This window comes from Erpetoichthys calabaricus, chromosome 3, assembly GCF_900747795.2.
Source record: "Erpetoichthys calabaricus chromosome 3, fErpCal1.3, whole genome shotgun sequence".
Classification (NCBI taxonomy): Eukaryota; Metazoa; Chordata; class Cladistia; order Polypteriformes; family Polypteridae; genus Erpetoichthys; species Erpetoichthys calabaricus.
Genome location: NC_041396.2, coordinates 124,359,543 through 124,386,558, shown reverse-complemented (window position 1 = coordinate 124,386,558; position 27,016 = coordinate 124,359,543). Strand labels below are relative to the sequence as shown.

General features: G+C 40.8%; 1 long non-coding RNA gene across 1 annotated transcript in view; it reads right to left on the bottom strand.

Moving 5' to 3' along the window:
• Positions 1-5,529: 5,529 nt before the first annotated feature.
• The window catches only part of LOC127526993 (uncharacterized), a 28,001-nt gene continuing 6,514 nt past the window's right edge, over positions 5,530-27,016 (bottom strand). The window contains exons 2-3 of the long non-coding RNA XR_007934359.1: positions 5,703-5,772; positions 5,530-5,618 (exon numbers count right to left, since the gene is read on the bottom strand). This is a non-coding gene — a long non-coding RNA (uncharacterized LOC127526993). The remainder of the gene's footprint in view (positions 5,619-5,702; positions 5,773-27,016) is intronic.

The window sequence follows — 27,016 nt, the reverse complement described above, 5'->3', positions numbered from 1 at the left end:
ATGCCGGATTTATGTCCAAGTGTCTGTTGATGGCGTTTTCATCTGATAGCCAAGACTCAGCCAACTCTCTGGCACTTTTAGTACTGCCTTAAATTTTACTTTTACATTGTCCCAGTTGAATGTGTGTCCTGTCGATTTAGTATGTGCATAGATCAAAAATAGTGCGTCCTTTCTTCTGACGGCGTTGCGATGTTCCTGTACACGTGTTGAGATTCTGCTGCTCTCTGCTGGGAGAGCTCCTCCTGGCGGCCTGGGGGTGAGGACGGGAGTAAAAAGCCGGCAATCCTTCACAATTCCCCCCCCTTAGCAAAGCCAACTGGGGCGAAGCGACCAGCCCCGCGAGGGACGTCCTCCTCCAGGAGGACGCGTTAGCCGGACCTTGTCTACGTTGTCTAGGCTCCCCAGCGAACCTTGGGGGAACGGTGTATCTTCTGTCCCACCGCTCCCCTGTCCTCTGGGGACAACTTCGCCACACATGGCCCGGCCGATTACAGTTGTAACACCGACGATGTCCTCCTTGTTGTCCCCCTCTGCGAGACCAGAAACATCTCGGGAACTCCGTCAATGTTTGCTCCGCCCTTTCCTCCACCAAGGAGGGTTTTACGTCCGCTTTGCTGCTCTCAGCCCTTCTCTCTGTCTTGTCAGGAGACCCGTGTTTCAGTTTATGGATCTCCTGCTTATTCTGGGGCTTGTGCACAGCGTGAGGCTCTCTATGGAGAAGAGAGAGCTTCTTTGCTGTTTGCACGCCCGTTGTCCTATGCATAATAGGAGGCGGCGTCATTAGTACCACCACACCCCGGGTAAACAGCACTTTTCAGCTGCCCCGATTTGATTGGCACTTCCTCCGCCCCTCCAGTAACGAGCGACAACTCCCTCATCACGCGGGTCGGGGTCTCGAGGTCCGTATCGCTCCGGGAAGCCGTCTCATACCGCTGTCCCGGTTGAATCGGACCTTCACCCGACCACTCAGTCACCATTCCACAATCTATTGTCGGGTTCACAGTGCTTTGACACCCGCTACTAATTAAACGCGGTGCCGGATCACACTGTGTCCCTTTATCCTGTACGGCACATATTTTATTTCCCTGAACCGCCCTTTTAATCTGGAGTATATCCACAGTTTGGGTCTCTCTATGTGTATGAGAAAGCCCCTTTACTGTCTGAATCCCCTTCGATTTACATATGACCAGTGTTGGTGTCTTCAGGGTCACATCGCTCCGGCAGACAGCACTATTCAGCTGCTCCGGCTCGACCGACCCTTCCATCAAGCACCCGGTCCACGTTTCCGCCTCTCTTGTAGGGCTTGCAGGAACTTGGTACCTGCTACTTATCAAATGCGGGCCCGTTTCACACTGCGTCCCTATTTTATTATATACGATACTGGCATTTCCTACCTGTACCACCAAATCATATAACACAGGACGCTCTCGACCAAACCGCCATAAGGTATTCATCCAGCTTTCGTAACGGCGCTTCAGCTGCTGCTCCCAACTCTCCAACAATCTTCTGTATTGTTGCCACAATCTGCAAGAAACTGTGCATGGGCTCAAGCAACTTCTCCAGCTTGCGCACATCAAAAAAGTTATTTAATTCAGCCGGAGGCATGCTCAAGAGATCACTAGCCTTACCCTCCGGCTGGAAGCCAATGAGCACGCCCGCTGTCGGCATGTGCTCTGACGGGCTTCGCGGAGGCTTCTGGAATTTGGAGTTTTTTTCGTCTGAGGGTCGGGTTGCCTTCTTTGGCAAACTGCAGTCTGTCTTTATTAATTTGTCGACAGACTGATCAGCTACATTCCGGCCCTCCTTACCTTCTTGCGGGTTGAGCGGTGCTTCGCTCGCCTCCCCCTTCCTTTTCGGAAAAACCAAGTCCATCTTTTCCGGGGTGAAGACGTAAACAGCTGGACACGGACCTTCTCCTTCCCACAATCCTTCAGGGTGGGTCATGTGTCCATCGCCAGCACCCGACATGCGGAAGTCTTTCTCGCTCGACTGCTCCACTGATGTGAGTGCACTACTGCCTTCTGCATTCTGTCCTGCCTCCCGCAGAACCTCCGGATGGACCCCTGGGAGGTATGCGCACGGGACAAAATGCGTTATTTTAAATAAGTTTTCAAATTCGCTCACGGCACATACCTCATTTCCATCGTCCTCTTCCGGATGCCTCTCCCGGAGCACGTAGCCGCTCCGTGGCTCATCACGAGCGTGGGCAATGTTGAGCCTTAGACCTCCACTGTTGCTGGCGCTCTGCTTTGTCTTCTTCTTTCCCATGACGTCCTTAGTAAAGGTGAGGTTTGGCGATTTTTCTGCGTGTCTGGACACTGCCTTCTCCGGGTTCTCTGCCAACAGTAAAATTTATTTATGTACAGGTCCTCTGCCAAAATCAACGGCCAGAGAATCCTGCAGACTACGCCAACTGTGATAGATTGAGGTCTCCGTGACCCCATGAACCCTCAGACTAGACGTCAGACACCAGATAAAAGTCCAAATATTGGTTTATTAATAATAATAAAGTGCACAAAGCACCCTCCTCTCCACAATACTCAATAATAAATCAATAATCAATACACAATAATCAATCCTCCACACTCCCAGACGCGTTGCCACCCTTCCACCCAGCTCAGCGTCTGGGATTTCCCATTGTCCTTTTATACACCCTGACCCGGAGGTGTTCCTGTCCAATCCGTCCACAGTTCCTTATCCCTTCCGGGTCAGGGATAACAGTCCTTTTCTTCAACCCGGGAGCACATCGTTTCTTCCGGTCACGTGACCATGACGTACTCCCGGGTTATAGGGCGCATAAGAGTCCATTAGCCCCCCTACAGAGACTCCTGGTGGCCCCCAAGGTATCCAGCAGGGCTGTGTATAAAAACTACATAGTCCATGCGGCCCTACTGGAACTCGGGGCACGTCCACGCTGCTGGGAGAGCTCCTCCTGGCGGCCTGGGGGTGAGGACCGGAGTAAAAAGCCGGCAATCCTTCACAATATATATACGTGCATATGAATATATATGTGTATATATATGTAGATATGTATATATTTATATGTATATATATATGTACATATATATATATATATATATATGTAGATGTGTAAATTTGTATATGTATATATATGTATATGTGGATGTATATATGTATATGTAGATATGTGTATATGTAGATATGTATATATGTATATGTATATATATGTTTACATAACCTCTTTAACACACTACTTCTCCGCTGCGAAGCGCGGGTATTTTGCTAGTATATGGTAGTGATGGGAACTCCGGCTCTTTTCAAAGCTTCGGCTGTTTTGGATCGGCTCCCTTTAAAGAGCTGGCTCTTACGGCTCCCGAATGGCTCTTCATTTAGTATCACTTGGATGCTTATATTTTAGTCTAATTAAGCAATTATGAATGGTTTGTGTATAAGCAATTTCTTATTCATTGTTTTCAGACATTACGTATTTTATGTATTTTTTTCATTTCAAAAAATAGTTACTATTGTTTAACATTTTAATAAAAGCTTTAAATGAACAACTTAACACAAAACCACAGCAAACACAGCAAACAAATTAAATAAAGGCCAAACTCAACAACAACAACACAACACTATGACTCTTTGAATAAAAATTTTTAGGCAAGGTTGGCATTCAGAAATGCCAGATGCCTCCGCATAGATGGGCTGATGCGATTTCTCCTCTCCGTGATTATTTGTCCTGTTTTTGAGAAGACTCTTTCTGAGGGGACCGATGTAGTGACAATGCAAAGTCTTCCTACCATTACCTTAACCAGGCGTGGGTAGAATGCAGCCTTGGCCTCCCACCAGCTCAGTGGGTCTTCAGCTCTTTGGATGAGGGGCTCCTCAAGATAGGACCTCAACTCCAGCATAGCATCGGCTGTGGGATTTCTCCTTGCAGTGTCTCCTGATGCTCTTTCGTCAAAGAGCCTCCACACAGCAGAAGCTTGTGGTTCCTGTGAACATGCCCCTGCTCCAATTTCTTCCTCTTGGCCCTCTGATGGAGGAGCAGACAAGCTGCTGGGGTTGCATCTTGCTGCTGCTGCACTTATTCTTTGAAATGCCTCATCCACAGCTCTGTTGTCATTAAATGCTACCTTTTTTCCCAGAGCAGCGGTTTCTGAAAGCACAGTGTTGTACTCCATCCTCAGATAAAAAGTTATGGAATAATTGTTTGGGACAAAGTTTTTCTGCTAGGGAGAACATACATGGGGTTTAAGGCCTGTACAAAAGTAAGGCCTGTCCTCCACAATGGAAAATGGTTGAAAGTCGCTAGCTATCATTTTAGCCAGCTCCTCATCAACATTTATTTGTTTGTTTGGCGTCATTTGTTTTGGAATAAATGTGTTTATTTTGGTATGAACTGAAGACCTGCAATTTCCGGTAAGACAGTGGATGCTGCAGCAGAAGTGCTTGGCTCTTTTCCAGGGTCAGTGGATGGCAGGAGAGAAGGCATGCCAACCTGGCCTAAAAACTTTTATTCAAAGAGTCATAGTGTTGTGTTGTTGTTGTTGAGTTTGGCCTTTATTTGTTTGCTGTGTTTGCTGTGGTTTTGTGTTAAGTTGTTCATTTAATGCTTTTATTAAAATGTTAAACAATAGTAACTGTGTATTTTTTGTAATGAAAAAATGCATAAAAATACGTAATGTCTGAAAACAATGAATAAGAAATTGCTTTTACACAAACCATTCATAATTGCTTAATTAGGCTAAAATATAAGCATCCAAGTGATACTAAACGAAGAGCCATTCGGGAGCCGTAAGAGCCGGCTCTTTAAAGGAGCCGAAGCTCCCATCACTACCATATATATATATATATATATATATATATATATATATATATATATAGGGCACACATATATATATATGTGCCCTGTGTTGGCAGGGATTGGCTCCTGTATTTAGGATATAACGGGTTGGATATTCTTTCTTCAGTAATATTTCAGCAAACCCGGAGCTTGTCAGTTCAAATCCTGGTACTGACACCACTGTGTGACCCTGAGGAAGTCATTTCACCTGCCTGTGCTGCAAAAAACAAAAGTAATGTAACAAATTGTACCTCAGATGTTGCAAGTTGCTGGAATAAAGGCATAAGTCAAATAGATAAATATGTATTATACACATAGGAACTATTCATTTATTTTCAGTTAAATCATCTGCAGCAAACCTTTATAAATGAGGGTTTCTCCTTTTTAGATAGTGCAAACTTTTTCTTCTTCATTGAGGTTTTCTCTTGGAGAGCTTTTTTCATTTCATTGAAAATTAAAGCAGCAGCAGCCAAAATATGTAGCTTTCTTATTAATTTTTCAACATTGTGTAAAATAACTTTATAAAGTAACATAAAAGGTTTAAATACTGGTTATCCTTTTACACTAAAATATTACTAAAGAGATACAAAAAAGGTAAAATGCATTTGTTGTTTTTCTTTAAGGAGATTAAATATTACTGAAGAAAGAAAAAAAAAACTAAAACAGCCAAATGGGGCTATGCATACGAACTTAAAAGGTTTAAATAAAACAGAAATATATACCTTTATTTTTACTTCCTTAACTTGTGGAGGGTGTATCCTGTAGCAAAGCCCTAAGTTTCTTCGTGAAAGCCCATTTCAGTCAATAAGTCCTAAAAACAGGTGTAAAGATATTGACAATAAGCTAGGCAAACCCACCAAGACATGGAATCATTTAAATCAAGGCGCTACACTACCTTCTTCCAGATCGGCCCCAAGGCATTCATATTTTTCCAAAGCAGTTCTGGTCTCCATCGGCATCTGCAGCTGAGTCGAAAAACACCATCCCATACTATTAATTAACGATTAACACATTTCTATATGTATTGTAAGCATACAATACAACTGATATTATGTTGCGCTTATTTATCTGGTGTACCGACATTTTTGCGCGTTTAACGGCTGAAATCCAACGTGGTTTGTGCCCTTCAGAATGAAAACAGTTTGCATTTACCTTTTTAATAAAAGGTGAGCTTTTAAGCCTGAGAAATCACCACGTAAATGCACACGTTTAATTGCACATGTGTTAATATGTATGCTTACACAGTATTAAAAGACACTCAACAATTAACGTCATTTACCTGATTAAAAAAAAAAACTAAAACAGCCAAATGGGGCTATGCATATGAACTTAAAAGTTTTAAATAAAACAGAAATATATACCTTTATTTTTACTTCCTTAACTTGTGGAGGGTGTATCCTGTAGCAAAGCCCTAACTTTTTTCGTGAAAGCCCGTTTCAGTCAATAAGTCTTAAAAAGAGGTGTAATGATATTGACAATAAGCTACGCAAACCCACCAAGACTTGCAATCGTTTAAATCAAGTCGCGAGTCGAAAAAACACCATCCCATACTATTAGTTAACGATTAACACATTTATATATGTATTGTAAGCATACAATACAACTGATAATATGTTGCGCTTATTTATCTGGTGTACCGACATTTTTGCGCGTTTAACGGCTGAAATCTAACGTGGTTTGTGCCCTTCAGAATGAAAACAGTTTGCATTTACCTTTTTAATAAAAGGCGGGCTTTTAAGCCTGAGAAATCACCCCGTAAATGCACACGTTTAATTGCACATGTGTTAATATGTATGCTTAGACAGTATTAAAAGACACTCAACAATTAACGTCATTTGCCTTCGTTCCCGCATTTGAGTCGTGCTGTACATTCTTACTGTGAAATATAATTGACAAATAATTTGGTGAACGAACTTGTGAAGAAGGTGGAGCTGGAGTATTACGTCACTTCATTAACGAAAATGCCGTGATATGCGGAAGGGCGGGGGAAGTGTGGAGGTTGACGGAGAATGCTTTCTTCAGCGCTCTTTGGGGCTCTTCCTTGTTTTCAGTTTACGTGATTACGTAGGAGGCGTGATGACGCGATACGCGACTCCACCTTCTCCATTACAGTATATGGACAAAAAAAAGGTTCCAGTTATGACCATTACGCGTAGAATTTCGAAATGAAACCTGCCTAACTTTTGTAAGTAAGCTGTAAGGAATGAGCCTGCCAAATTTCAGCCTTCCACCTACACGGGAAGTTGGAGAATTAGTGATGAGTGAGTGAGTGAGTGAATGACTGAGTGAGGGCTTTGCCTTTTATTAGTATAGATATCCATCCATCCATCCATTTTCCAACCAGCTGAATCCGAACACAGGGTCACGGGGGTCTGCTGGAGCCAATACCAGCCAACACAGGTCACAAGGCAGGAAACAATCCTGGGCAGGGTGCCAACCCACCGCAGTAGTATAGATATATATATATATATATATATATATATATATATATATATATATATACATACATACACACACACATATATGTATGTGTATATATATATATATATATATATATACACACACATACATATACACACACACATATACATATATATATACATACATATACACACACACACACATATATATATATACATACATACATACATACATATACACATATATACATATACATACTCTGTCAGAGCTTCAAAGGTCCTCTGTGGAGAAAGTTTCACCACCAGTGAAGCATGGTGGTGGCAGCATCATGCTGTGGGGATGTTTTTCAGTGGCAGGGACTGGGAGACTAGTCAGGATAAAGGGAAAAATGAATGCAGCAATGTATAGAGACATCCTGGATGAAAACCTGCTCCAGAGCACCCTTGACCTCAGACTGGGGCGACGGTTCATCTTTCAGCAGGACAACGACCCTAAACACACAGCCAAGATATCAAAGGAGTGGCTTCAGGACAACTCTGTGAATGTCCTTGAGTTGCCCAGCCAGAGCCCAGACTTGAATATAATTGAACATCTCTGGAGAGATCTTAAAATGGCTGTGCACCAACGCTTCCCATCCAACCTGATGGAGCTTGAGAGGTGCTGCAAAGAGGAATGGGCAAAACTGGCCAAGGATAGGTGTGCCAAGCTTGTGGCATCATATTCAACAAGACTTGAGGTTGTAATTGCTGCCAAAGGTGCATCGACAAAGTATTGAGCAAAGGCTGTGAATACTTATGTACATGCGATTTCTCAGTTTTTTTTATTTTTAATAAATTTGCAAAACTCTCAACTAAACTTTTTTCACATTGTCATTATGGGGCGTTGTGTGTAGAATTCTGAGGAAAAAAATGAATTTAATCCATTTTGGAATAAGGCTGTAACATAAAAAAATGTGGAAAAAGTGATGCGCTGTGAATACTTTCCGGGTGCACTGTATATCCATTTATATATATATATTAGGGGGTGCCAAACAGGCAGTTACAATGATTTTAGGAATATATAAAGTCAGCATCGGAATATATAAACTCACCCCTGAATATAGAAATTTAAAGTCAGATTATTTTGATATTAATTAAAATGACACAGGCACATTTTAGTAAACTCAATGAGTTCCTAATACAACGTAATTAAATAAGTTAACAAAACTTCTTCAGAAAAATATTTTAAAAAAAAAAACACTGTTCAGTTAATGTATTCAAAATGATGTATGTGCCTAGCATTTTAAACACTATATTCATTTATTCTTTTTGTATGGGCGTATTTTTTTTGGACGAATCTCACAAGCCCGATCAACTCTGAGTGGCTTCTGTCAAAGTTTACCTTTCACTAGTATGAGTGAATTATCCTAATTTTATATATTCGGGAATGATTTTATATATTCCAATGCTGACTTTATATAATCAGGCTTTGACGTTATATATAATCAGGAATGACTTTATATATTCAAGCTTTGACTTTATATATTCCTACGCTGACTTTATATTTTCAGGAATGACTTTATATATTCGGGAAGGACTTTTTATATTTGGGAAAGACTTTATACATTCCGCCACTGACTTTATATAATCAGGCTTTGACTTTATATATTCAAAAAATTATTATATTTGCCTGTTTGGCACCCCATAAGTAGTTATATGACTGCACCATCTGTCAAAATGTCAAAAAATGATTGATGAGTTAAGCCCCGCCCCTTCTGGATTGACGTCATAAACTCCCGCCCCCTTCCGGTTTCCCCGGCTGGAAGTCCGTCACTTCCGTGACCCCCACCCTTCCTGTTTTTACCACAGGAAATGGCCAAGATCCGTTTGGCGGATGTCCGGTCCTTCCTTGAACCCTCCCATCCTGTTTTTAACCCAGGAAACACCTGTCCCTTCCTTGAACCCTCCCATCCTGTTTTTACCCCAGGAAACATCTGTCCCTTCCTTGAACCCTCCCATCCTGTTTTTACCCCAGGAAATGGCCAAGATTTTATTTGATGGATGGGTGCCCCCTCCTTGAACCCGCCCCCACCTCTCCCGAGGACAAGTTCAGGCAAGTCTGTAGCAGACCCTGCCGTCCGCACCTCTTGGTGGTCGCAGGTCTTCTGACTTAGAGTTTCCTGCCCACGGTCGGTTAACCCTGAGGACGCCCCCTTCCGATCCCCGCCCCTAGAGGAAGAGAACGCCCACACACACACACACACACACACACACACACCGGATGGCCGTCATAGTCATTTTGACTCTGAGTCCACCCCCAGGCCAGTCCTTGATCATTTCTCCCCGAGGAGAGACAACCACACACATGTTTCAGCCTCTCCATTCTGCCTTATAGCCATTCCTGACTCTAGTGCTTTGGGTAAGAAAATCTCTGTATCTATTATTTAAAATATCTAAACTTTTATCTAAATCAAAAATGATTTTCTTCAGCTCACAGACCGTCTCTAAGCTGAAAAAGCCTTTACTTCACCCCGCAGGGTGCTGTCCGGCAATCTGTCTCGGAGCAGACTGCCTCTGCCTGTAGCCCGAGGAGAGATCGCCTCCACACACACACGCACACACACACACACCCCAACATGTTAAGGAAGGGCCCCTACCATCCAGGCCTCCTGGGGACCATTCCTGTCTCCAGTGCTTTGGGCAAGAAACTCTATGATTTAAAATATCTATTCCTTTATCTAAGTAAATGATTTCTTCACCTCACAGACCGTCTCTAAGCTGAAAAAGCCTTTACTTCACCCCGCAGGGTGCTGTCTGGCTGTCTGTCTCGGAGCAGGCTGCCTGTAGTTTCCAAATACAAGCTGCCCGGTTCTCTCCGTCTACTGTTGAAGCAGACCACTGCGCGTGCACGCAGAGAGCTGGCAAACTTTCTGACCGCACAGCCCCAGGAAACTGACATCCCCACAGGATGCGTCCTTCGCGCAGAGTGGTTTAGACCCTACCCCCAAGGCTACGAGCCTCAGGCGCTGCGTTCTCAGCGCATGCGTATCAGGAGCTAAACCCCACGAGATGTAAAAGTTTTTTAATGATAACGAGATCGATATAAGATCTGTAAAATAATAGGCAACAGGATCCTTTTAAATAACGTTTGAGACGTATAAATTTTACCCCCGGAGTTATATATTTAAAAAATCCCTGCCAAGTGAAATTGTCTTAAGCCTTTGGGAGCTCACAAGTTCCTGATGGATAGCCTGATCTTTAAGCCCGTATCAGATCGTTCGGGGCAGTGTAAAAATGGTCTCACCTTGTGATATTAAAAGATTTCGAATGCTTACAAAGTTGACTTTTCAACCCGAACAATACACGGATGTTCACGGTCATCAGCTCTGACATCCTGAAGCTAAGTGGGGTGGGGGTGTAGCTATTAGGACGGATCAATCCTTATACCGACACAAAAGATGTTCACACATAATTACTTTAACATAAGGTTCAGTTTGAAACACACTTAAAGTGAGGCCAGACATTTGCTAAAATAAATCTATGCATAACAAAGGACCTTTTTTAAAAAATACAGGACTTTTCGGTGTCCGGCCATCTGCACAGAGCACCGACAGTCAATATAACGGTAAGAACCGTTCAGGATTATTATAAGTGTTAAATGAGCATGTTTTAAAACGGAGGGATGAATCCTTATATTTTATACTTAATATTTTCCAAGTTGATTCTCCGGTAATTCCATTTTAAAAATATTTGTTTACAGTGTGCAGGAATTATCAGCATGTTAATTTACACACAGCGCATGTGTAGGAGCGTGAGCGCGCTCGTGTGTATATAAATTGTAGCATTTTATATTTCTATCTCTCTATCTACGTGTACGACGATTAATGTTCATAGGACTGAAGCAAACAGTATTAGTTTTTTTTTTTTTTTTTCTCTTACCGAAACGGGCTTTACAATCAATTAAGTTTTGTCTCGGCGTCTGAAATTCAAACAGGTTCTCTCCTCTGAGAATATTCAGGCCTGGTTTAAAAGAGCAGGCAGGGTGTGTAATAGCTCGGACATAAGACGTCCGTATTCTGAACTATGTACTCGGTTATTTTTTGTACGGAGCCGCCTGTTTTAAAAGTCTGATAACGAAACATTTATGCTTTATAAATATTCTCATTTGGACAGCCGGCTGGAGACAGATTGACTGAACCCTGAACACGGACCCAAGAATTTATATCTTAATACACAGGGGTGCTGAGATCAGGCTGTCTGGTTTTTATTTAAGTCTTTAGATTTTAAAAAGTTTGCTTGCGAGTGTATTCATATTTATACCCGCGATCCTTTTAAACTAGTAATGAAAGGAATGGACGTGTTTAAAAGGGGTCCGAGAAAACCCTCCTTTCTGATTTAACGGTAATTTTCTATCGCAGAGTTTTTAAACGGTGCAACGAGCCTTCTTCAGCAGAGGGTTGAGTGCGTGTGTTACTGGGGTATGTTTTACCAGGCACAGAGTATCCAATATACTGTATTAACACGGTACTAGTCAGGATTTCACTTTGTTTTTTAAATCTGGTACCTCCTTTTTCCATCTTGTGCATTGTTCAGTAAACCTTATTTTGGTGGATCAGAACATTTTTTTGGTGGATCAGAACATTTTTTGGTGGATCAGAACATTTTGCTTACACCCCAATCATTATTCTCTTTAGGTTTTTAACTGTTATACCTACATTTTATAAGTTTCAGCAGTCCTTGTTTCTGTGACAGTAACTTAATCATATGGTGTAAAAATCCGGACTACTCACTTTTTAAAAGCTCTGAATTTACCAATTCAATCAATATGTCAGCTTTGGATCCATTTCACCAAGGCAATTGGGGGATTCCTCTTTGTAGATTTTAGTTTGAAGGGACAGCATTTCTCAACCTTTAAAACTGTGTTATGAAAACTTGGGTCGCAAATACGTAATCGTGTCCCCCTAACGTTTTCTTTTTTTTTTTGAAAGGAGCCCCTAATACCAATTTGTTCTTTTTAAGTAATGATATAACATAGAGGCACGTTTTATTATACCTACTTAACTTTTAGCGACATTTATCTAACTCTATATTTATTTTTCTAGCATCAGAATGTAGTTTGAGTTAATTTGTTATGGTTTCAATAGATGTATTTTTCATATTTTCGATTCTTGTTTTCTTTTTGTTACGTCGCGCCCCCCTAGGGGGGACAGCCCCACAGTTTGGGAACCACTGTGTAGGGGATGATTTGTAAAACACTCTGCTTCACTTCAAGTTAAAGTAGATTTGCTCAGTTATTCAGCTGTCCATCGGTGTTCCATTTTTGTTATAAATTGTATTTAGTCTCTCTTTATTTACTAAACATTTTATATGTTGAATAGAAAACAGTTATCTTGTTCAGGTTTTAGCTTAAAACAGCATTTTCATCATCAGGCTATGAGCACTTTGATACTCAGGGTGCTTTGTATAATACAAAGTTTTAGAAATTCTGTTACTGCTTGGTAATAGCCTTCCATTTTACCGCAGTTATAAACCCCTGAAAAATAAGATTGGTTATAGGACGTTATATAAGCCTATACACTACAGGGATGATCAGGCTTATTTTGGACATGTTAGGCAAATCAGGAAGGAAAATGTTTTAGTGAATAGTTACATAATATCTATTACCAGTAACGGCGTACTGCACGATAACGTGCAGTGAATACACTTGACTTGAGCATTCATAGTATTTCTCCTCTTTCTCTGGACGTGTAGCATTCGTTTGCTCAGAGGATGAGGGGTTTGCTGCTTCCTGAGCAGCTTTTTTTTTTTTTTTTTTTTCTCCACCCTAGCGGCCCCCTGCTTCTCACCCATGCGCAGCCCGGCCCCCCTACTGCGCGGGGCCGAGAGTTGATTCAACAATAAAAAGAGTAATAAAATCATCACCCGAAAGCGTATAGTAGCCGTCACGTAGTATATGTGTAACAAATTTCAAATCAATAGGTTTGCGAGCTGCAGGTGATGTAAAATCCTGAACAGACAAACAAACAGCTACGTTAGCTTATTATAGAAGAAGATATGTGTTAGCACAAGGATTACAAGTTTACTAAAACTGTGAGGTTTATTCTTTCTTTTAGGTAGTCCAAGTTACATAGGACATCTAGCCTTGAAAACGGCTTTTTCCCCCATCTGTTTGTGAAGAAAAAACATCCTTTGTTTGAGTCGCATTCAGGGTGAAGGGGATGTAAGTTTGAACTGTGATTCCAAGAGTCAAGAAGTGGTTGCATTCTTCTTGATTACGAGTCAAAGGCCCCGGGGTTTGTGCGGTGATCATGGTGAAGGGCAGATTTAAGCTAGACATTATTATTATTATTATTATTATTATTATTATTCCAAAATGAAACATTGACTCGCCCATAACCACATCAAGCAAGTATCACAAATACAAGACAGTAAAAAACTAAATTTACAAGCAATAAGTCGCAGAGGAAATTAAAAAACATATTAAGAACGGATCAACAGGGGATCAACCCAAACTCACAGCACACTGCAACTGAACATACGTGTTTTGCAGTATATTATTAGCTAAACGGTCATCTATTCAGCCCGTTCCTCGGATTTGCAATGAGTTGGGCAAAACATGATTTAACATCTGAGACTATGAGGCTAATTAACATTAGACTGGTATTGTTAGGACCTTATCCGGCACAGTCTGTCTTAAAGAGTTAATTTTTAAATAAAGCTTGCAAAAGTAATATTAAAAATATTAAAACTAAATAAAAACATAGAAGTACCATTTAATGATATCAACTAGTGTTAAGTATATTATCAAGCACTGGGCGCTGTTTATAAGGTTTATTTAAAAATTAACTCTTTAAGACATCTTCAGACTATTCCAGACTGTTCACGTCAAAAAAGCTTATTATTTATTTCAAAAAGGTTTCTTTTTATGCTGGTTTTGCCCCCATATCAATGTTTTTTATACCTTATGACAATTTTTCAAATTGTAATAACTCCTTTATAACTCCACTTTTTCATGTTCTTCCTGACTCTGGAGGAACCCAACTTTTAGTGCCGGATAAGGTCCTAACAATACCAGTCTAATGTTAATTAGCCTCATAGTCTCAGATGTTAAATCATGTTTTGCCCAACTCATTGCAAATCCGAGGAACGGGCTGAATAGATGACCGTTTAGCTAATAATATACTGCAAAACACGTATGTTCAGTTGCAGTGTGCTGTGAGTTTGGGTTGATCCCCTGTTGATCCGTTCTTAATATGTTTTTTAATTTCCTCTGCGACTTATTGCTTGTAAATTTAGTTTTTTACTGTCTTGTATTTGTGATACTTGCTTGATGTGGTTATGGGCGAGTCAATGTTTCATTTTGGAATAATAATAATAATAATAATAATAATGTCTAGCTTAAATCTGTCCTTCACCATGATCACCGCACAAACCCCGGGGCCTTTGACTCGTAATCAAGAAGAATGCAACCACTTCTTGACTCTTGGAATCACAGTTCAAACTTACATCCCCTTCACCCTGAATGCGACTCAAACAAAGGATGTTTTTTCTTCACAAACAGATGGGGGAAAAAGCCGTTTTCAAGGCTAGATGTCCTATGTAACTTGGACTACCTAAAAGAAAGAATAAACCTCACAGTTTTAGTAAACTTGTAATCCTTGTGCTAACACATATCTTCTTCTATAATAAGCTAACGTAGCTGTTTGTTTGTCTGTTCAGGATTTTACATCACCTGCAGCTCGCAAACCTATTGATTTGAAATTTGTTACACATATACTACGTGACGGCTACTATACGCTTTCGGGTGATGATTTTATTACTCTTTTTATTGTTGAATCAACTCTCGGCACCGCGCAGTAGGGCGGCCGTGCTGCGCATGCGTGAGAAGCAGGGGGCCGCTAGGGTGGAGAGAAAAAAAAAAAAAAAAAGCTGCTCAGGAAGCAGCAAACCCCTCATCCTCTGAGCAAACGAATGCTACACGTCCAGAGAAAGAGGAGAAATACTATGAATGCTCAAGTCAAGTGTATTCACTGCACGTTATCGTGCAGTACGCCGTTACTGGTAATAGATATTATGTAACTATTCACTAAAACATTTTCCTTCCTGATTTGCCTAACATGTCCAAAATAAGCCTGATCATCCCTGTAGTGTATAGGCTTATATAACGTCCTATAACCAATCTTATTTTTCAGGGGTTTATAACTGCGGTAAAATGGAAGGCTATTACCAAGCAGTAACAGAATTTCTAAAACTTTGTATTATACAAAGCACCCTGAGTATCAAAGTGCTCATAGCCTGATGATGAAAATGCTGTTTTAAGCTAAAACCTGAACAAGATAACTGTTTTCTATTCAACATATAAAACGTTTAGTAAATAAAGAGAGACTAAATACAATTTATAACAAAAATGGAACACCGATGGACAGCTGAATAACTGAGCAAATCTACTTTAACTTGAAGTGAAGCAGAGTGTTTTACAAATCATCCCCTACACAGTGGTTCCCAAACTGTGGGGCTGTCCCCCCTAGGGGGGCGTGACGTAACAAAAAGAAAACAAGAATCGAAAATATGAAAAATACATCTATTGAAACCATAACAAATTAATTCAAACTACATTCTGATGCTAGAAAAATAAATATAGGGTTAGATAAATGTCGCTAAAAGTTAAGTAGGTATAATAAAACGTGCCTCTATGTTATATCATTACTTAAAAAGAACAAATTGGTATTAGGGGCTCCTTTCAAAAAAAAAAAGAAAACGTTAGGGGGACACGATTACGTATTTGCGACCCAAGTTTTCATAACACAGTTTTAAAGGTTGAGAAATGCTGTCCCTTCAAACTAAAATCTACAAAGAGGAATCCCCCAATTGCCTTGGTGAAATGGATCCAAAGCTGACATATTGATTGAATTGGTAAATTCAGAGCTTTTAAAAAGTGAGTAGTCCGGATTTTTACACCATATGATTAAGTTACTGTCACAGAAACAAGGACTGCTGAAACTTATAAAATGTAGGTATAACAGTTAAAAACCTAAAGAGAATAATGATTGGGGTGTAAGCAAAATGTTCTGATCCACCAAAAAATGTTCTGATCCACCAAAAAAATGTTCTGATCCACCAAAATAAGGTTTACTGAACAATGCACAAGATGGAAAAAGGAGGTACCAGATTTAAAAAACAAAGTGAAATCCTGACTAGTACCGTGTTAATACAGTATATTGGATACTCTGTGCCTGGTAAAACATACCCCAGTAACACACGCACTCAACCCTCTGCTGAAGAAGGCTCGTTGCACCGTTTAAAAACTCTGCGATAGAAAATTACCGTTAAATCAGAAAGGAGGGTTTTCTCGGACCCCTTTTAAACACGTCCATTCCTTTCATTACTAGTTTAATAGGATCGCGGGTATAAATATGAATACACTCGCAAGCAAACTTTTTAAAATCTAAAGACTTAAATAAAAACCAGACAGCCTGATCTCAGCACCCCTGTGTATTAAGATATAAATTCTTGGGTCCGTGTTCAGGGTTCAGTCAATCTGTCTCCAGCCGGCTGTCCAAATGAGAATATTTATAAAGCATAAATGTTTCGTTATCAGACTTTTAAAACAGGCGGCTCCGTACAAAAAATAACCGAGTACATAGTTCAGAATACGGACGTCTTATGTCCGAGCTATTACACACCCTGCCTGCTCTTTTAAACCAGGCCTGAATATTCTCAGAGGAGAGAACCTGTTTGAATTTCAGACGCCGAGACAAAACTTAATTGATTGTAAAGCCCGTTTCGGTAAGAGAAAAAAAAAAAAAAAACTAATACTGTTTGCTTCAGTCCTATGAACATTAATCGTCGTACACGTAGATAGAGAGATAGAAATATAAAATGCTACAATTTATATACACACGAGCGCGCTCACGCTCCTACACATGCGCTGTGTGTAAATTAACATGCTGATAATTCCTGCACACTGTAAACAAATATTTTTAAAATGGAATTACCGGAGAATCAACTTGGAAAATATTAAGTATAAAATATAAGGATTCATCCCTCCGTTTTAAAACATGCTCATTTAACACTTATAATAATCCTGAACGGTTCTTACCGTTATATTGACTGTCGGTGCTCTGTGCAGATGGCCGGACACCGAAAAGTCCTGTATTTTTTAAAAAGGTCCTTTGTTATGCATAGATTTATTTTAGCAAATGTCTGGCCTCACTTTAAGTGTGTTTCAAACTGAACCTTATGTTAAAGTAATTATGTGTGAACATCTTTTGTGTCAGTATAAGGATTGATCCGTCCTAATAGCTACACCCCCACCCCACTTAGCTTCAGGATGTCAGAGCTGATGACCGTGAACATCCGTGTATTGTTCGGGTTGAAAAGTCAACTTTGTAAGCATTCGAAATCTTTTAATATCACAAGGTGAGACCATTTTTACACTGCCCCGAACGATCTGATACGGGCTTAAAGATCAGGCTATCCATCAGGAACTTGTGAGCTCCCAAAGGCTTAAGACAATTTCACTTGGCAGGGATTTTTTAAATATATAACTCCGGGGGTAAAATTTATACGTCTCAAACGTTATTTAAAAGGATCCTGTTGCCTATTATTTTACAGATCTTATATCGATCTCGTTATCATTAAAAAACTTTTACATCTCGTGGGGTTTAGCTCCTGATACGCATGCGCTGAGAACGCAGCACCTGAGGCTCGTAGCCTTGGGGGTAGGGTCTAAACCACTCTGCGCGAAGGACGCATCCTGTGGGGATGTCAGTTTCCTGGGGCTGTGCGGTCAGAAAGTTTGCCAGCTCTCTGCGTGCACGCGCAGCGGTCTGCTCCAACAGTAGACGGAGAGAACCGGGCAGCTTGTATTTGGAAACTACAGGCAGCCTGCTCCGAGACAGACAGCCAGACAGCACCCTGCAGGGTGAAGTAAAGGCTTTTTCAGCTTAGAGACGGTCTGTGAGGTGAAGAAATCATTTACTTAGATAAAGGAATAGATATTTTAAATCAGAGTTTCTTGCCCAAAGCACTAGAGACAGGAATGGTCCCCAGGAGGCCTGGATGGTAGGGGCCCTTCCTTAACATGTTGGGGTGTGTGTGTGTGCGTGTGTGTGTGGAGGCGATCTCTCCTCGGGCTACAGGCAGAGGCAGCCTGCTCCGAGACAGATTGCCGGACAGCACCCTGCGGGGTGAAGTAAAGGCTTTTTCAGCTTAGAGACGGTCTGTGAGCTGAAGAAAATCATTTTTGATTTAGATAAAAGTTTAGATATTTTAAATAATAGATACAGAGATTTTCTTACCCAAAGCACTAGAGTCAGGAATGGCTATAAGGCAGAATGGAGAGGCTGAAACATGTGTGTGGTTGTCTCTCCTCGGGGAGAAATGATCAAGGACTGGCCTGGGGGTGGACTCAGAGTCAAAATGACTATGACGGCCATCCGGTGTGTGTGTGTGTGTGTGTGTGTGTGTGTGGGCGTTCTCTTCCTCTAGGGGCGGGGATCGGAAGGGGGCGTCCTCAGGGTTAACCGACCGTGGGCAGGAAACTCTAAGTCAGAGGTCCTGCGACCACCGAGAGGTGCGGACGGCAGGGTCTGCTACAGACTTGCCTGAACTTGTCCTCGGGAGAGGTGGGGGCGGGTTCAAGGAGGGGGCACCCATCCATCAAATAAAATCTTGGCCATTTCCTGGGGTAAAAACAGGATGGGAGGGTTCAAGGAAGGGACAGATGTTTCCTGGGGTAAAAACAGGATGGGAGGGTTAAAGGAAGGGACAGGTGTTTCCTGGGTTAAAAACAGGATGGGAGGGTTCAAGGAAGGACCGGACATCCGCCAAACGGATCTTGGCCATTTCCTGTGGTAAAAACAGGAAGGGTGGGGGTCACGGAAGTGACGGACGTCCAGCCGGGGAAACCGGAAGGGGGCGGGAGTTTATGACGTCAATCCAGAAGGGGCGGGGCTTAACTCATCAATCATTTTTTGACATTTTGACAGATGGTGCAGTCATATAACTACTCCCATAATTTATATATATGGATTGGCTCCACTGCGGTGCGCTGGCGCCCTGCCCGGGGTATGTTTCCTGCCTTGCACCCTGTGTTGGCTGGGATTGGCTCCAGCAGACCCCCGTGACTCTGTAGTTAGGATATAGAGGGTTGGATAATGGATGGATGGATGGATATCCATACATATATATATATATATATTATATATATATATATAAAATATATCTCCATCCATCCATTTTCCAACCCGCTGAATCTGAACACAGGGTCACGGGGGTCTGCTGAAGCCAATCCCAGCCAACACAGGGTGCAAGGCAGGAACCAATCCCGGGCAGGGTGCCAACCCACCGCAGGACACACACAAACACACCCACACACCAAGCACACACTAGGGGCAATTTAGAATCTCCAATCCACCTAACCTGCATGTCTTTGGACTGTGGGAGGAAACCGGAACGCCCGGAGGAAACCCACACAGACACGGGGAGAACATGCAAACTCCACGCTGGGAGGACCCGGGAAGCAAACCCGGGCCCCAGGTCTCCCAACTGCGAGGCAGCAGCGCTACCCACTGCGCCACCCATTTATTTTTATATATATATATATATATATATATATATATATATATATATATATATATATAATAATAAAAGGCAAAGCCCTCACTGACTGATTCACTCACTCACTGACTGACTGACTCACTCATCACTAATTGTCCAACTTCCCGTGTAGGTGGAAGGCTGAAATTTGGCAGGCTCATTCCTTACAGCTTACTTACAAAAGTTAGGTAGGTTTCATTTCAAAATTATATGCGTAATGGTCATAACTGGAACCTCTTTTTTGTCCATATACTGTAATGGAAGGCAGCAAGATGGCCGTAGGAGACTGAGTTGCGTGTCGCGTCATCACGCATCCCACGTAATCACGTGAACTGACTGTGAACTCAGTACGTAGAAAAGAAGGAGGAGCCCCAAAGAGCGCTGAAGAAAACATTCATTACACAATTGACAAGGCAGCGAAACAATAAGAAGCGAGTGAGTGACGCATACAAGCATCTTCATAAGACACGAGGTATAAAAAAGCACGGTGTAAACAGTAAGTCTAAATTAACTTTATAGAAACGCTCCCGCTGCCGTTTGCAATACCATATTCGCGAGATACAAGTTTAATGAGAAGACACGAGGTATAACAAAGCATGGTGTAAACCGTAACCTTAAATTAACTTTATAGAAACGCTCCCGCTGCCGTTTGCAATGCCATATTCGCAAGATACAAGTTTAATGAGAAGACACGAGGTATAAACGAGAGTTTGCATCACTTTGTAACAGAGTTAAAATTGCTGTAGCGAGAAACTTTTAACTGCCGGGTCTTAGCTAACATTAAATAAACCCGTGGACATCGCAACATCACACAAGAGAGCGGCTCATGTGAAGTGACTGAACGCAGCAGGAGTGATCACTTCCATGAATCAAACCTGTTCAAGAAACACATTACACAATTGATAAGTTGGGAAAAGAATATGAATCAAAGCACGGTATAAACCGTAACTTTAAATTATGTTTATAGAAACGCTGCCGTTTGCAATACCATATTCGCCCCTGCGAAGCACGGTGATTTTGCTATATATATTAAAATATTTCAACCATTGTATGATCTGCTTCTCGCAATTGAAAGAGGGCACCGTGGCAGAAGTTAGCCGACTTGCTCACCAACCACAAGCGTTACCTGGTAGGTAACCACCCATACAATCAGATTGTGAATCAGACTACGAATGCCTGCAATGTAATTACCCCCGATCTACATGCTGTCAAATGAACAAACCACACGCCGTGGCACAACGTTAGGGGCTTCGCCTCTACGTCCGAGGATCGATTCCCGTAAGGGAGTGCAGTGACTGTGTACTCCTGATGAGCCGACAATTACGGCGAAACACGTGTCGCATACTATGCATCTTCAAAGCACGGTGTAAACAGTAAGTTTAAATTGAGTTTATAGAAACGCTCCCACTGCCGTTTGCAATACCATATTAGATGACTTTGTAACAGAGTTAAAATTGCTGGAGCGATAAATTTTTAACTGCCGGGTCATGTCGCGTGTTCTTGGGTAGGTACACCAAAAAATGTATACATTTATGCATGTAATGGGCAAACAAAAAATGTACTATACCCGAAAGCACTACAGTAGTACTCAATGTATCTTTACTTCTTAAATGTTAATGTTTTACTGTTTAATAATTTATACGCTTCTTATATGTTATTCAGATTCTTTTATCAAAATACCAGTAACAGCGCACTGCACGATAACGTGGAGTGAATACACTTGACATGACCATTCATGGTATTTATCCTCTTTCTCTGTACGTTTACCATTCGTTTGCTCAGAGGTTGATGCGCTTGCTGCTTAATGAGCAGCTCTTCACCCTAGCGTCCCGCTGCTTCTCTTCTTTCGTCGGCATCTTTTCCCGTTAAAACTAATTTTTTTTAAAACTTAGTATGTTTTCTTTAATTTTTCAGTTAAGCTGGCACTTAAGTCTTCAATCTGCCTCAAGAATGATTAGCGAAGGTGGTAGATAATGAAAACGTCAGCCGTATGCATCCGCCACGCACGCACTGGTGCTCGCAGCTGTGAGTTGATTCTACAATAAAATAAAATAAAGATAAAAAGAGTAATAACTTGCAGCACCGCTATTCAATTACACTTGCCTAACGCCTCTCCTAAGGGGAAATACTGTGGGATCTGGGCATCCGTAAAAGCAGCAATCACAAGCCGATTAGAAAGCGGGAAGCTGTGATTTGTCCCCTCCCTCCCATGTAACAATCACAGCCCGTGTTGCAACGCACTATGTATGAATATGTATATATGTGTATGTGTGTGTATATGTATGTGTATATATATATATATATATGTTCATATCTGTGGGAAAGCGAATAGTAGATGTGACGTAGAATATGTGTACCAAATTTCAAGTCAATAGGTGAAACGGTTTGCGAGCTGCAGCTGATTTAAAATCCTGGAAAGACAAACGAATAGCCACGGTAGCGTATTATAGAAGAACATTTTACTGTTTAATAATTTATATTTATATGCAATGTGCTTCTTATATATTACTTCATATTCTCATATAATGATGTTAATGTTGTTTATATTGATTTCTATGTTATTGTAAGTGCTCTTTATTTGTGGAAAAATAAATTTGGCAATTAAACTTATTTTATACATACATTATACATACATTTTATCTTATTCTCTTGCACTCAGTGAGCGAATCCATTGGGTAATCAGCTATATATATATATATATATATATATATGTATATATATATATATATATATATATATATGTATATATATATATATATGTGTGTATATATATATATATATGTATATATATATATGTGTATATATATGTATATATATGTGTATATATCTATAATAATAAAAGGCAAAGCCCTCACTGACTGACTCACTCACTCACTCACTCACTGACTGACTCACTCATCACTAATTCTCCAACTTCCCGTGTAGGTAGAAGGCTGAAATTTGGCAGGCTCATTCCTTACAGTTTACTTACAAAAGTTAGGCAGGTTTCATTTCGAAATTCAAAGCGTAATGGTCATAACTGGAACATATTTTTTGTCCATACACTGTAATGGAGGAGGCGGAGTCACGTATCGCGTCATCACGCCTCCTACGTAATCACGTGAAGTAAAAACAAGGAAGACATTTACAGCACGAGTCACACGCGGGAACGAAGGTAAATGACGTTAATTTTTGACTGTGTTTTAATACTGTGTAAGCATACATATTAACACATGTGCAATTAAACGTGTGCATTTACGGGGTGATTTCTCAGGCTTAAAAGCTCACCTTTTATCAAACGCGGGAACAAAGGTAACTGACATTGTTCACTGTCTTTTAATACTGTGTAACCATACATATTAACACATGTCCAATTAAACGTGTGCATTTACGGGGTGATTTCTCAGGCTTAAAAGCTCGCCTTTTACTAAAAAGGTAAATGCAAAACTATTTTCAATCAGTTTATTGAAACGCTCCCGTTAAGGATGGCAATAACATATTCGTGAGATAAAAGAACGAAGTAGGGGGAAATGGAGGAAGAGCCGCAAACAGCGAAGAGCAAAAAATTAATTAAACAATTGAGAACGGAGCGAGTTAAGCATATAAGCATGTTCTTAAGGGAAACAAAGCACGGTGTAAAACATAAGTTTAAATTAAGTTTATAGAAACGCTCCCGCTGCGGATTGCAATAACATATTCGCGAGATAAAAGTTTAATGAGAAGACACGAGGTATAAACGAACCACACGCCGTGGCGCAACGTTAGGGGCAACAGTTTCAACCATTCTATGATCTGCTTCTCGCAACTGAAAGACGGCACATGGCGGATGTTAGCCGACTTGCTGACCGCAACGTTAGGGGCTTCAACTATGGCGCTGACGCCACATCTCAGTGCCAACACTTTGCAGACTCTACTTAAAAGACACGCCCTCCTCACTGGACAGTTAAAAACACCAATCAAACTAACGATGACATCAAGTATTACCCAATCAAAAGTAGGAAAGGAGGCATCTTCATAAAATGCGTGTGGGATGATTTGCATGAGACGCTGCTTTAAAAAAAAAATGATAAAAAAAATACGGGAAAAATCCCGTCCAGTATTGACTCAAAACGGGACGCGCAATTTCATTCTCAAACGCGGCACGATTCCGTATTTTAAAGGACGGGTGGCAACCCTACAGTGCCAGGTAACCACCCATACAATCAGATTGTGATTCAGACTAGGAATGCAATGAATGTAATTACCCCGATCTACATACAAGGCGAAAGTCTTGCAACATTCAAAGATGATGGTTTGGGATAAGTACACCATACAACATAAAACAGCTTATGAAGCCTTGAACCGAAAAAAGCAAGATCTCAGAGATCGTAAAAAAAAAAAAAGGAGGTAATGTCGTTTTACTCGCTGTAGATTTTAGTCAAACATTACCAGTTATTCCACAAGGGAGACCAGCAGATGAACTCAACGCGTGTTTAAAATCCATGCTTCTCCCACGCTCGGTTATATGTCGCGTGTTCTCGGGTAGGTGCACCAAAAAATGTATACATTTAAGCATGTAATGGGCAAACAAAAAATGAGGTATACCCGAAGGCACTGCAGTAGTACTTAATGTTACTTTACTTCTTAAATGTTAATGTTTTACTGTTTAATAATTTATACGCTTCTTATATGTTGTTCAAATTCTTTTATCAAAATACCACTGACAGCGCAATGCACGATAACATGGAGTCAATACACCATACGCATCCGCCCACGGCTGCCCTGCTGTGCGCAGATAGGAGTTGATTCTACAATAAAATAAAATAAAGATAAAAAGAGTAAAACAATCATCACCCATAAAGCGTGTGTGTGTGTATATATGTGTATATATATATGTTGATATGTGGATGTGTATATGTATATATATATATATATATATATATATATATATATATATGTAGATATCTATATATATGTGTATATGTATATGTATATATATGTTTATATGTGTGTGTGTGTATTTTATATATATAAAACACAGCAACACTCATAACAATGACAACACAATTACATTGACAATCATGTTACGTTATTTTTAAAATGTTTCCTTTTTTTTTCATAACCTCTTTAACACACTACTTCTCCGCTGCGAAGCGCGGGTATTTTGCTAGTCTATACTAATAAAAGGCAAAGCCCTCACTGACTGACTCACTCACTCACTGACTCACTCATCACTAATTCTCCAACTTCCCGTGTAGGTAGAAGGCTGAAATTTGGCAGGCTCATTCCTTACAGCTTACTTACAAAAGTTAGGCAGGTTTCATTTCGAAATTCAAAGCGTAATGGTCATAACTGGAACATATTTTTTGTCCATACACTGTAATGGAGGAGGCGGAGTCACGTATCGCGTCATCATGCCTCCTACGTAATCACGTGAACTAAAAACAAGGAAGAGATTTACAGCACGAGTCGCACGCGGGAACGAAGGTAAATGACGTTAATTTTTAACTGTCTTTTAATACTGTGCAAGCATACATATTAACACATGTGCAATTAAACGTGTGCATTTACGGGGTGATTTCTCAGGCTTAAAAGCTCACCTTTTATCAAACGCGGGAACAAAGGTAACTGACGTTGTTCACTGTCTTTTAATACTGTGTAACCATACATATTAACACATGTCCAATTAAACGTGTGCATTTACGGGGTGATTTCTCAGGCTTAAAAGCTCGCCTTTTACTAAAAAGGTAAATGCAAAACTATTTTCAATCAGTTTATTGAAACGCTCCCGTTAAGGATTGCAATAACATATTCGCGAGATAAAAGAACGAAGTAGGGGGAAATGGAGGAACAGCCGCAAACAGCGAAGAGCAAAAAATTAATTAAACAATTGAGAACGGAGCGAGTTAAGCATACAAGCATGTTCATAAGGGAAACAAACCACGGTGTAAAACGTAAGTTTAAATAAAGTTTATAGAAACGCTCCCGCTGCGGATTGCAATAACATATTCGCGAGATAAAAGTTTAATGAGAAGACACGAGGTATAAACGAACCAGACGCCGTGGCGCAACGTTAGGGGCAACAGTTTCAACCATTCTATGATCTGCTTCTCGCAACTGAAAGACGGCACATGGCGGATGTTAGCCGACTTGCTGACCGCAACGTTAGGGGCTTCAACTATGGCGCTGACGCCACATCTCAGTGCCAACACTTTGCAGACTGTACTTAAAAGACACGCCCGCCTCACTGGACAGTTAAAAACACCAATCAAACTAACGATGACATCAAGTATTACCCAATCAAAAGTAGGAACGGAGGCATCTTCATAAAATGCGTGTGGGATGATTTGCATGAGACGCTGCTTTAAAAAAAAAATGATTAAAAAAATACGGGATAAATCCCGTCCAGTATTGATTCAAAACGGGACGCGCAATTTCATTGTCAAACGCGGCACGATTCCGTATTTTAAAGGACGGGTGGCAACCCTACAGTGCCAGGTAACCACCCATACAATCAGATTGTGATTCAGACTAGGAATGCAATGAATGTAATTACCCCGATCTACATACAAGGCGAAAGTCTTGCAACATTCAAAGATGATGGTTTGGGATAATTAGTACTTATTAAGTACACGATGGAACATAAAAGAGCTTCTGAAGCCTTGAACCGAAAAAAGCAACATCTCAGAGATCGTACAAAAAAAAAAAAGGAGGTAATGTCGTTTTACTCGCTGTACATTTTAGTGAAACATTACCAGTTATTCCACGAGGGAGACCAGCAGATGAACTCAACGCTTCTTTAAAATCCATGCTTCTCCCACGGTCGGTTATATGTCGCGTGTTCTCGGGTAGGTACACCAAAAAATGTATACATTTAAGCATGTAATGGGCAAAGAAAAAATGAGGTATACCCGAAGCACTGCAGTAGTACTCAATGTAACTTTACTTCTTAAATGTTAATGTTTTACTGTTTAATAATTTATACGCTTCTTATATATTGTTCAAATTCTTTTATCAAAATACCAGTGACCGCGCAATGCACGATAACATGGAGTCAATACACCATACGCATCTGCCCACGGCCGCACTGGTGTGCGCAGATAGGAGTTGATTCTAAAATAAAATAAACATAAAAACAGTAATACAATCATCACCCATAAAGCGGATAGCAGACGTGACGTATTATATGTGTACCAGATTTCAAGTCAATAGGTGAAACAGTTTGCAAGCTACAGGTGATTTAAAATCCTGG